This window comes from Pseudorca crassidens, chromosome 7, assembly GCF_039906515.1.
Source record: "Pseudorca crassidens isolate mPseCra1 chromosome 7, mPseCra1.hap1, whole genome shotgun sequence".
NCBI lineage: Eukaryota > Metazoa > Chordata > Mammalia > Artiodactyla > Delphinidae > Pseudorca > Pseudorca crassidens.
The window spans coordinates 68,397,682-68,410,936 of NC_090302.1; the positions used below are offsets into that span (position 1 = coordinate 68,397,682).

The 13,255-nt window shown below is 43.1% G+C and overlaps 1 protein-coding gene across 1 annotated transcript in view; it reads left to right on the forward strand.

Moving 5' to 3' along the window:
• The first annotated feature begins 2 nt into the window (after positions 1 to 2).
• ACER2 (alkaline ceramidase 2) overlaps positions 3 to 13,255 on the forward strand; it is a 51,571-nt gene continuing 38,318 nt past the window's right edge. The window contains exon 1 of the mRNA XM_067744491.1: positions 3 to 280. The gene's annotated coding sequence lies outside the window, so the exon portion shown is untranslated. The remainder of the gene's footprint in view (positions 281 to 13,255) is intronic.

The following is a 13,255-nucleotide window of genomic DNA, read 5'->3' on the forward strand; positions in this document are numbered from 1 at the left end:
TGGGGCTAATCAGCGGTGGGCGGTGTTAGTGAGGCAGCCCCGGTCTAGTTCCGAAGGTTAGTCTATCCACTCCTTGTTCTTTCCGCCGTCGTTCTGGGTCAGAGAGCATCCCCGCTCGGCCCCGGCCACTGCTTCTGATGACACCAAAGAGGGAGAGCGGGATCGGAGTCCGGCTCTCCTGGGCAGTCTTGTACCTCAGCCTCCGTCCGAAGATTTCCACTTTAGGAGCGTGCCCTTCCCTGGTTCCGGCTGTTCAGAACAAGACGCCTTGAAAGCTGTGGTTTGTTTTTTCCTTAAATACTCGATCATCCGCTTGTCCTCTAACCGCTGCAGTCATCGTTCTACCACAGAATGATACACTCAGCCACCCTGTCACCCAAGCCAAAAACCATAATTACTCCAAGTCCTGGTACCTCCTAAATAGTCTCCCTGCTTTCTGTCTTGCCCCTGCGATCTTTTTATAACGCAAAATTCTATCACTCCCTTTCTGGAAATGCACCATTTATTTCCCACTATAGTTAAATACTCTCCAAACTTCTTAACCTGGCTTTATAAACTTTCCACAGTCCAAAGCTCACCTATCGCCATTCGTTAATGCCATGCCAGTCTTTTCAGATTGCATGTCCTTCCTAAGAGAAACCTTTCCTGAACACACAACGAGAAATTGTATTCCTCTCCTCTAGTGTAGCACTATTTCCCTTTATAGTACTGTTTACTCATGATACATAAATGGTTTGCTTATGGTCTGCCTCCCCTACTAGATGGTAAATTAGGCCAGGGCTCATGTCTTAACTTCACTGTGGAATACTCAGGACGCAGCAAAGTGTATGGTACTTAATAAGTAAGGCTCAGTAAATATCTGTTACATGATCATAACCCCAGCTCTGCTATGTGTTAGTCTATCAGTGTAGTAGTATGGAGCCAGCCAGCAGAGGGAGAAGGAATGAGTGTATTATAGTAAATCTTGAATCAGCAATGATTCAACTCTTATTAGAATAGAAAGATGCAGGAAAGATACAGTGTATCTGATAGTCCTCCAGAACATTCCTGGGAGAATGAGAATGAGAACCCAGGTGATCTAACTTTGGAGCCCACAGTACCCTGAATCAGTACCCTGAAGGAAGAAATATTTATTATCTATTACATATTTACTCCATATTTTTTCTTCAAGAAAAAAACTCCTGCTTAAAATAAACAAAAATAATTTTTACTTTCCAAGATTATTACATCCCATCTTCCATTTCAGTATCACAAAGTTTTGAGTTTAGGCCTGCTTCACATTCAAGGCTGAAATATTCTGCTAAATCCTGTTCGATCATCTGATGTTAGTGTAAAAAGGTTGGTGAAATGATGCATTTAAATCCTGTGTATGTAATTTTTGTTAAGGTGAAATTGACACAACATAAAATTATTCATTTTTATGTGAACAATTCAGTGGCATTTAGCACATTCGCAATGTTGTGCAATCACCACCTCTATCTAGTGCCAAGATATTTTCATCACCCCAAAAGGAAACCTTGCATCCATTAAGCAATTGCTCCCCATTCCGCCCCCCTTCCACCAGCTACTGGCAGCCACAATCTGTGTACTGTCTCCATGGATTTACTTACTCTATATATTTCATATAAATGGAATTATACACTATGTGACCTTTGTGTCTGCCTTCTAATATTTTTGACGTTCATCCACGTTGTAGCATGTATCAGTGTTTTATTCCTTTTTACGACTGAATGCTATCACACTGTATGTGTAAATCACAATTTGTTTATCCGTTCATCCACTGATGGACATTTGGGCTGTTTCCAACTTTTGACTATTGTGAATAGTGCTGGTATGTTTGAGTACCTATTTTTAGTCCTTTGGGGTATATAGGAGCAGGATTGCTGGGTCACATGGTAATTCTGTGTTTCCCAGGGGAACTGCCAAATGATGTTCAGAGCAGCTGAACCATTTTACATTCCCCTCAGAAATGTATGCACTTGTTATTTTGTTATTTTCTCTCTTTTTAAATTATATTCATCCTAGGGAGTGTGAAGTGGTACCTCAATGTGGTCTTGATTTGCATTTCGCTAATGACTGATGATGTTGAGCATCTTTTCATGTGTTGGGCCATTTATATATTTTCTTTGGAGATATGTCTACTTAAGTCCTTTGCCCGTTTTTTGTTTTTTATTTTAGCTCTATTTTTATTGAAGTAGTGGTAGTGAGCTAATATGAGGCAAAGAGTAAAATCCAGGAAAATTCCTCAGACTTTTTTTTTTCTTTTCTAATGCATTTTTTCAGACATAAAATTTACCATCTTAACCATTTTTAAGTATACAGTTCAGTAGTGTTAAGTATATTCACGTTGTTGTGAAACATCTCCAGAGCTAGTTCATCTTGCAAAATGGGAACTCTATACTCATTAAACAACTCTTTTTCGCCCTCTCCCATCCCTGGTAACCACCATTTTTCTTTCTGTTTCTATGAATTTGACTACTTTAGATATTTCATACAATTGGAATCACGCAGTACTTGCCTTGTTGTGACTGGCTCGTTTCACTTAACCATGTCCTCAAGCTTCATCCATGTGACAAGATTTCCATCCTTTTTAAGATTGAATAATATTCCATTGTATTTACATACCACATTTTATTTATCCATTCATGTGTTGATGAACATTTGGATTGCTTCCACCTCTTAGCTATTATGAATACTGCTGGTATTAACATAGGCATGCATATATATCTCTTCAAGACCCTGCTTTCAGTTCTTTTGGATATATACCCAGAAGTGAGATTGCTGGATCATGTGGTAGTTCTATTTTTAATTTTTTGGGAACCTTCATACTGTTTTCCATAGAAGTTGCACCATTTCATAATCCCACCAACAGTGCACAAAGGCTCTTTTCCTGTATTTGAATTGGCTTGTTTTGTTATTGAATTGTAAGAGTTCTTTATATATTCTGAATGCTATACCCTTATTAGATATATAATGTCCAAATAGTTTCTCCCATTATGTACATATCTTTCCACTTTTCTTGAGAATGTCCACTGATGTATAATAGTTTTGAACTTTGATGAAGTCCAATTTATCTAATTTTTCTTTTGTTGATCATGCTTTCATTGTCCTATCTGAGACAAATCCATTGCCAAATCCAAAATCCCTATATTTTTGTCCAATAATTTTATGGTTTGAGTTCTTGTATTTAGGTCATTGATCCATTTTGAGTTATTCTGTTAATATGGTGTAAGGTTGGCAGTACAACTCCATTCTTTTGCATGTAGACATCCAGTTGTCCCACCACCATTTGTTGAAGAGGCTATCCTTTCCCTCATTTAATGATCTTGGCACCCTTGTTGAAAATCAACTGGCAATAGATGTATGAGTTTACTTCTGGCCTCTCAAATCTATTCCATTGATTTATGTATCTATCCTTATGCCAATACCACACTGTTTTGATTTGTAGTAAGTTTCAAAATCAGGAGGTGGGGTCCTTGACTTTTTCAAGATCGTTTTAGTTCTTTGGGAATCCCTTGTAATTCCACATGAATCTTATGCTCGTTTATGCAAAATATGCTCTTGGAATTTTGATAGGGATTGCATTTAATCCATAGATCAATTTAGGGAGTATTGCCATTTTTACAAAATTAAACTCATTAAACTCTTTCAACTCATGAACATGATATGTCTTTCCATTTACTTAGGTTTTCTTTAATTTACTTCAGCACTGTTTTGCAGTTTTCAGTACGCAAGTCTTTTACCTCCTTGATTAATTTTATTCCTAGGTATTTTGTTGTTTTGGATAATATATAATACATATATATAAATATATATATATACACACATTTATTTATTATATGTATATGCACACATATACTATTTTTTTCTGAGCCATTTGAAATTAAATTACAAACACCATGGTATTTCTCTTCTGAATACTTAAGGATGTATCTCCTAAGAATAAGGATATTCTGCCACATAGCCTCAATACCATTATCACATGTAAAACTTATTATTTAGGCAATACATTCTACTACACAGCCCATAAAATTTTACCAATTGTCACAAATCTCTCCTTTAATGTTCCCTCAAGCCTATTAGTGCCAGGGCCTGGCCCCACCCACCAGGAGATGCGTACCAGCCCCTGGACCTCCTGGGCCATGTAGCTAGCCACACTGTGACCCACCAGTGGACCAGCAGCCACTGCATGAGGTAGGGTCTAGTAGCCAATCAGGCTGTTGGCCAGCCCCACCTACCAGCATGCCCAAACAAAGGAACAAGACAAAACTCCAGAAGAAGAACTAAACAAAGTAGAGGTAAGCAATCTACTTGATAAACAGTTCAAGGTAATGACCATAAAGATTCTCAGTGAACTTGGGAGAAGACTGGATGAACACAGTGAGAAGTTTGACAGAGTAAAAATACATAAAGAAGAACCAAGCAGAGCTGAAGAATACAATAACGGAAATAAAAAATACATTAGAAAGAATCAATCAATTCATACTACCCAAGGCAATCTACAGATTCAATGCAATCCCTATCAAAATAGCAAAGTCAGGGAGTTCCCTGGCAGTCCAGTGGTTAGGACTCAGCACTTTCACTGCCAGGGCCCGGGTTCAATCTCTGGTTGGGGAACTAAGATCTTGCAAGCTGCACAGTGTGGCCAAATTAAAAACAAACAAACAAAAAACCACACCAAAGTCATTTTTCACAGAACTCAAACAAATAATTCTAAAATTTGTGTGGAAACATAAAAGACTCTGAATAGTCAAAACAATCATGAGAAAGAAGAACAAAGCTGGAGGCATCATGCTCACTGATTTCAAAATATAACAAAGCTACAGTAATCAAAACTGGGGCTTCCCTGGTGGCGCAGTGGTTGAGAGTCCGCCTGCCGATGCAGGGGACGCGGGTTCGTGCCCGGGTCTGGGAGGATCCCACATGCCGCGGAGCGGCTGGGCCCGTGAGCCATGGCCGCTGAGCCTGAGCATCCGGAGCCTGTGCTCCGCAACGGGAAAGGCCACAACAGTGAGAGGCCCACGTACCACAAAAAAAAAAAGTTTATAAAAGGAATATTCAAAGTATTAACATCAGCAAGATGGCTGAATAATACTTTCTTGCTCACACCCCTCCTACCAACAACAATAATTCAGCATCAAGCAGGGAAAAAAGTACCTTTGTGGCAGCTTTGGGACCCAGGTAGATTGTGAAATCTTGGTGCAGTCCAAGACCAGGAGAGATATTTTGAGAAGGGAGGCCTGAACCCAGGGTGCTGACTTCACCCGTCACAGACCCGAAACAGCTCCGCATCTGAGGACTCAGCTACCACCCCATTTGGCTTTGGTTCTGTCACCAGCACCATATGCTATGGGACCCAGAAGGAGTCATGCCCACCCATGCATTGGACAGTAGGCATACAGACCTCAGTCTTGGTTATGCATCCTGAAGTGGCTGGTGAACTGGCTCTAGCCACTCTCGGTTGTGATCTGAGAGCCCTTGCAAGTAAGCCTGTCAAACTCGGTCAAAGTGTAGATTTCGAAATAACTTTGAACTGGGCTCCAGTCCGTCTTAGCCACAGTCAGCGAACAGTCCTGCTGACAGAAGGACCGAGCAGCAGACGCTCTCGGATGCAATCCCTATCAAAATAGCAAAATGCCCCAGAGATCATGAAATGGCCCTATACTTTGTTCCAGCCCCTGTGGCCACGGCCGTGGAACAGTCCAGCCCACCCAGGGCCCTGGCGGGAGACCTACCAATCCATGCCTCCCGAGCCAGGTCTGCAGACCTCAGTGAAACCTGAAATAGCCCTGGGCCTCGGTTTCAGCTCTTCTCAGCCACAATCCAGAGCCAGTCCCGCCCACCCAGGGATTCATCCAATTACCAGGTCCACCCAGGATTTCATCCAATTACCAGGTGGGAACTACCTCCAAACACCTGGTGATAGGCTGCTGTCTGAGGACCCAGCTGCGGAATCTGAAGCAGACCCTTCTCCCAGCACCACCATATTGAACAAGGTACTGGAGGCAGTCCCTTACCACCCGTGACCAGACAGGATCCATGCCTGCCCCAGCCCCTAATAACACGCCCGCCAGCCACGGACCCCCCTAGAGACCCAGCAACATCACATAACTGGCTCTAACCCAGCAAGACTGCAATTCTGAAAGTAATCTCATCATCCCTGGGAACTGACAGGACCTTGAAGAGATATCTGCACCCACACGTACATTGCAGCATTATTTACAATAGGCAAGAAAGGGAAACAGCCTAAGTGTCCATTGAGAGATGAATGGATAAAGAAAATGTATCTATTGGGAATTCCCTGCCAGTCCAGTAGTTAGGACTTGGCGCTTTCACTGCTGAGAGCGTGGGTTCAATTCTTGGTCAGGGAATTAAGATCCTGCAAGCCGTGCGGCGGGGCCAAAGGGGGGAAAAAAAGGCAAGAAAATGTATCTATCTATAATGGAATATTATTCATCCATAAAAAGAAGGAATTTCTGCCATTTACAACAACAGGGATGGATCCTGAAGGCATTATGCTAAGTGAAATAAATCAGACAGAGAAAGACAATTACTACATGACCTCATTTATATGTGAAATCTAAAAAAGAAAACAAGGAGAGAGCTGAACTCACAGAAATAGGATGAGAATGGTGATTGTCTGGGGCTGAGGGGTGGGAGAAAATGGTGTTAACACTGAGTGTTAATCGTCTATGGGATATACAAGTAGAGATATCCAACAGGCTGTTAGGTATACAGGTTTGGAGGCTGAGTGTTTGAAAGTGAAAAAGGTGGTTTTGAGATGGAGCCCATATTCATTTGCTAGGGTTGCCATAACAAAATCCCACAAACTGGGTGGCTAAACAGCAGAAATTTATTTTCTCACAATTCTGGATGGAGCTAGAAGACTGAGACCAAGGTGTCAGCAGGATTGGTTTCTTCTGAGGCCTCTCCTTGGCTTATAGACGGCCATCTTTTCTCTGTGTCTTCACATGGCCTTTCCTCTGTGTGTGTCTGGGTCCTAATCTCCTCTTCTCCTAAGAACGCCAGTCATATTGAATTAGGGTCCTTCCTAATAACCTCATTTTAACTGAATTACCTTTTTAAAGACCTAATCTTCAAAATACAGTTATATTCTGAAATACTGGGGGTTAGGACTTCTACATAAGACTTTGTGAGGGACACCATCCAACTCCTAACAGGGCCCAAAGGTAGTCTCTCAACCATGAGGAGCCTGACTAAACAGAATAGAATTTGTATTCAATAACACTGAGTTAAAGTAATCCTGGAAGCAATCAGTAAAGGTAAAATTTCCCCTAAGTCACTGAGCAAGTGAGTTTTGCAAGTGTGTTTGGGGAAGGAGATACTTTCCAAAGGGAGATATAAACACAGGAAGGAAGAGAAGTAGTAAAGGGAGGAAATGAGCTTGTGCCTTTCAGGAAGCTGTCTCATATTTGGCTCCAGTCAAGAAAACAGGAAAAAAAGATCATTTAGACAGAAAATAACTAAATTTCAAGGGCAATTTCTACTCATAGGAAGAGACTAATTTTAAAACATGCCATGCTATGTTTGAGAAAGGAAGTTAAATCAAAGAAATGAAGCTAGGAAAACTCCTTGCCAATATTTCTGTAACTATACCCAGGAGCAAGAATTACAATGGATTTCTCACCCCTTGGGTCAGGGACTAAGGGCTGTTTTTGCAGTGCTGTGGAAAACAAGCTCTGGCATATGTTTATTAAATATTTGGTGGTGGGCAGGAAGGAAAGGGGATGACAGGAAAAATACAAGAATAAATCTTGTTTTTTTATCAGATCAATTCACTCTATGGGGCAATCTTCTTTTTGTCCCATGTATTTTCATTCTTTTTAAAAAATATTTATTTTATTTATTTTGGGTGTGCGGGGTCTTCGTTTTGGCATGGAGGATCTATTAGTTGTGACATGCGGACTCTTAGTTGTGGCATGTACAACTAGTTCCCTGACCAGGGATAGAACCCAGGCCCCCTGCACTGGGAGCATGAAGTCTTACCCACTGGACCACCAGGGAAGTCCCTGTCCCATGTATTTTCATTCTTTAATAGCTATGTGACCTTGGACAACTTATTCACTCTCTCGGTTCCTTAGTTTGCCCATCTGTAAAATGGTGGTAATACCTTCCTCACAGAGTTCTTGTCGGGGATAAATGAACTGATACATGAAAAAAGTTAAACCTTTCTGGGTGCACAGTAGACTCTCAATGAGTGTTTGTTAGTTGCCTTCATCATCCCTGACACCACATCATCACCTGTCATCACCCATGTCCCTCTAACTTTACTCGTGTCACTCTCACTCCCAGCAATGCCTTCCTTTCCCCTCTCCCAAGTTGTGCTTTGGGTAGGCTTTCCGTGGGGGTTCCAACCCAGACTGACCTTGCTACAAGGAGGAGATCGACGGCTGAGCTTGGTGCTGAGGTGCTGTGGGTTGATTCAGATGATGGACAGCCTTGGGGAGGCGTACCAAGAACATACCTTCTGGGCTCAAGAACTTCAGATGGCAATTCTAACAAAAACTGGCACTGAGGTTCCAGCAGTTTCTTCCACGGGTGGAAGTTGAGAGTGGGATTTAATCTAGTCGAGGACATCATCCAGTAGGAAAGCACACAGACCCCAGAAGCAGCAGAGAGGGCAGGGAGAGCTTTGGCTCAGAGACGGCCTGGGCCTGATCCACTTCTCGTTCCTAATTGACTGGCTGGAAAGGTCACCAGGATGATAATTCATGAGTTGTTTGTAGTCAGTTGATATCTGACTACAAGGAGTATGCCCAAGATTATTCTCTAAAATTGTCGCTGCACATCCTAGCAAAGGTTTCTTCAAACTGCTCATCCTAAAATACACTAGAAACTTTTTCATGTGAAGAGAAATCCCAGCCCTTGTGGTAGGTTCACTCATTTTGGGAATCATCAGATATTTCTAAGAGGGTCAAGCATCCCTTAACTTCTCATCATTTGTTCCCCAGGCTGCATTGCTAATGAGAAAGATTAAAGATCTGTGGCTTTTCTTGGTGTCGTCTGCAACCTTCCGGGCAATGACTGTCTCCATCTATAGAACATACTACATTTTAGAGTCTTGCCTCCAACTATTAAAATGATCAGAGAATTTAGTTAAAAAAAAAAAAAAAGGGATGATCTTCTCATTGGCTCCAGTCTTCTCTGCTTTCTTTAAAGCCCTTGACCTCTTACCTGGACCTCTTTCTTTCAGTAGACAACGCATCCTGCCACTTTTCTCAGAAGTATGAACTGCTTCAATTTTCTCTCACCCTCACAATGTGTCCAGACATTCGTATATATACTCCATATTCCCTTCTTTCTTAGCATAGAGTTCTGTTAGGACACTTAGTTTTAAGTCACAGAAATCCTATCCAAATTAGCTTAAGCAAAAATGCAAATTTACTCTAAAGGTTCCAGGGTATCTTGGGAATATTTGGATGTAGCTAGATCCCTGGGCAGAGCTGGAGCCAGGGACTTCTTTCCCATTTGGACTGTCTCTTATCTATACAGTTCTCTTTGGAACTGCTTCATCATTCTCTTATGCTGTGTACCAGTTCTGCCTACGTCTCCATCCATTGGAACAAGTTACCAATAGTGCCTCAGTTCAAATCTCTATTCCATCAGGCAGCCAGATGGAGCCGGAAAGCTCCATTCTGATTCCAAATTCCCATGGGTGCATTCTGATTAGCCAGCTTGAGCCAAGACCCACTCTTGGACCAATGAACTCTAGCCACGGAGTCGGGTCACAGTGCATTGCCACGGCTGTTCCTATGGTAGCCATCTGAATGGAGGTGAGGGCAGCGGAATGTGGGAGGTGGGCAGACCTCACTGAAGAGGCAGAAGGTCCCAGAAAAGGAGGGGATTCTGGGACAAAACAATACGTGTCTACTGCATGCTGTCCCTTCTCTCCAGGCAAATTGCATTCCACCTCTTTGCAGTTCCTTCAGGATCTGGTCTCATTAATCACCCTTTTTTTTTTCTTTTACATTGTCAATCTGTTTCTCTACCTGGGCGTTAAAATTTGCTCAAGGCCCTCCTGTACTAGAGGACCATTCCATAACCCTTCTTCAAGCTCCTGCCCAACTGGGTACCATTTCTCTCTACCAAGTAAATTTCATCCACCCTTTACTCACTTTTTACCCCAACCTGGCCTCCTCCCCCTTGACTCCTGCTGCTTCCATTTCCCCAAGGTGCTTCTTGGTGTTGGAAGGGCTGAAGACAAGGCAGAGAGAAGGAAGCATGAAGTGTATAGGCCACTGTGAGTAGGCGTGATGTCTCTGACGTGCCAGAGACCCCCTCCCGGCACATCTCAGTAGCCACACAGCCTAGTCCCAAGGGGCACTCTGGACTGTGAGGTGTGACACTGACCAGTCCCTGACCTTTCAAGCTTCCTAGTTCCAGAGAATCTGTGGCCACAGCACCACCTGGACCCCACCCAGGCTGCTGATAGCTTGTTTACCAAAGCCTCCACTTGCCATTCGCTTCCTCAGGTGAGAGTAATCTCTTTGCTAGGTCTGTGCCCTTGGGAATGAAGGGGACAGGGAAGAACCACAGGTTTGACCGGAACTGCTGCTTTAAGCGTACCCACTGGTAAAGGCCGAACCCCCCAGCACTTGCTCCCCAAGCTGCCTTTCTGGTGCTCTCAGCTACATGCGTGCTTATGGAGACACCCCAGCTAATGAAGCCCTTTGCTGGTTTAATTTTTTTCAAACTTTTTATTATGGTAAATTTTAAACACGTACAAAGTAAAGAGACTAGTTTTACGTGTCTACCACCCAGGTTCAACCACTCAGGTTCAATAAGAATCCATTTAAAGCCTGTGTTCTTCCATCTGTACCACCAAACCAACACCCTTCCCCATAATCTCAAAGCAAATCTCAGATATATTTTGTCTGTAAATATTTCAGTATGTATCTCTAAATAATAATGTCCCTTTTTTGTTTTGTTTTGTTTTCTGGTTTTGGTCCTGTTTATTAAGGTATAATTTACATGAGGTAAAATTTTCCTTCTTAAGGTACAGTTCTGAGGTTTTAGAAACTCCTTCAGTCAGGTGACCACCACAATCAGGATACATATCCCTTTGCAGTGAACTCCCTCTCCCATCCTCAAGCAACCACAGATCTATTTTTATTCCTTAGTTTTACCTTTTCCAGAATGTCATAAAAATGGAATCATAAAGTATGTAGCCTTTTGAAGAATCACCTTTTAAAACATAATCATACCATTATCACACCTCCTCGGTCAGCAATAATTTCCCCAATATCAAATATCCAGTGTTCAGGGCTTCCCTGGTGGCGCAGTGGTTGGGAGTCTGCCTGCCGATGTAGGGGACACGGGTTCGTGCCCCGGTCCGGGAAGACCCCACATGCCGCGGAGCAGCTAGGCCCGTGAGCCATGGCCGCTACGCCTGTGCATCTGGAGCCTGTGCTCCGCAACGGGAGAGGCCACAACAGTGAGAGGCCCGCGTACCGCAAAAAAAAAAAAAAAAAAATCCAGTGTTCACATTTCCACAATTGCTCTAAAAAACATTTGTTTATACTCTCATTAGGATCTAAAGAAAGGATTGCAAACTGGTTGTTATGTCTCTATAGAAAATCTATAGGTTTCCTCCCCGTTTTAAGAAACGAGGTTGTTATGAAGCGTTTCCCTCAATCTGCATTTTATTGACTGCATCTGCATGTTGTCATTTCTCCCATTCCCAAAGCCTTGTTTCTAAACTACGGCCCATGGCCCAGCGGCAATCTGCATCACCTGGGAGTTTGTTAGAAATGCATAATCTGGGACCCCACTCAAGACCTACTGAATCAGAATCTGCATTTTTAACATTTTTAACAAGATCTCCAGGTGATTCACCTCCTGTGAATTGGTAGTGAGAGCTAGAGTTTGGGCCTCTCGCTGTTGTGGCCTCTCATACGCGCAGGCTTAGTGGCCATGGCTCACGGGCCCAGCCGCTCCACGGCACGTGGGATCTTCCCGGACCGGGGCACGAACCCGTGTCCCCTGCATCCGCAGGCGGACTCTCAACCACTGCGCCACCAGGGAAGCCCCGAGAGCTAGAGTTTTGATATGGTTTAGGTTCACTATTTTGGGGGGCAAGGCTGCTTTGTAGGTGGTGTTGCACCCTTGATTACTTCTCAACCCAGCATGCCTGCTCCTCGTCTGCCAGGACTTGTGCCTCCTTGTCACTCAGGCCTCTGAAAATGCAGGCACGACCAAGGATCTGCCCTCTGCCAGCCTCCACTCTCTCTCCCTCCTGAGCCCCAGTGAGCTCACTTACCCCAGAGCTCTCAGGTATCACTTTTATAATCATGATCCACAAGTCTTTCTCTCTAATCCTGACTTGTCCTTGGTCTCCTGATTTGCCTTTCCAGTTGCTGAAAGAATATATCTTCCTAGATGTTCAGCCTGCCCTTTAATTCAACACATCAAAGCCTAAACCATTATTTTCCCTCTTATCTTCCCTTTTGGGTTAGTAACCTAGCCATCTTCTGATCACTCAGGCTACACTGTTTGAAGTTCTCTTGTATTTTCCACCCACTCTTTCATGTCCTGCCTCTAATCGGTAGTTAAGTTTTATTAATTCTCCTTCTGTATTTGTCAGCCTTCATTAGGTTATTCTGAGGCAAGAAACAATTTCCCTCAATTTCAGTGGTTGACAGCACAAAGTTATATTTTTTGCTCAAGTTACGAGTTGGCCGTGAGTCGACTTCAGCTCTGTTCTGCTGTAGGTGTCTTCTTTCTGGGATCCGGGCTGAAGAAGCAGTCCCAATATGGGGTATGGCAAAGGGAAATGAGGAATGGCAGGACTATGAATCAGTTTCAAAGCCTCTGCTCAGTCGTGGACAAATCAGTTCCATGCACATTTCATTTTCCATAGCCAATGACAAAGTCAAGTCCCATATCCATGGGTTGGGAAAGTGCATCAAGTATCTCAAATCCATAGTGCAATCTATCACAACTACTATTTTATATCTCCGTCACATTCCTTATTCAATTCTTTTACCCCTGCCTCAAACTTCACTTTTCTCAGCTTAGAATTCACTTCCTCGGGGAAGCCTTTTCCCCGACATCCTCAGACAAGATCACATCCACTGCTCTCTGTTGTCACGGGACTTGTACTTTTTCACAGCATGTGGCACAACTGTAATGAGTTATTTATGCAATATTTAATCTCTGACTTTCCCCCTAGACTGCAAGTTCTGTGAGGGCAGAGACAGCATCTGCTTTGCTTACGATGTTATCCTTGGCACCT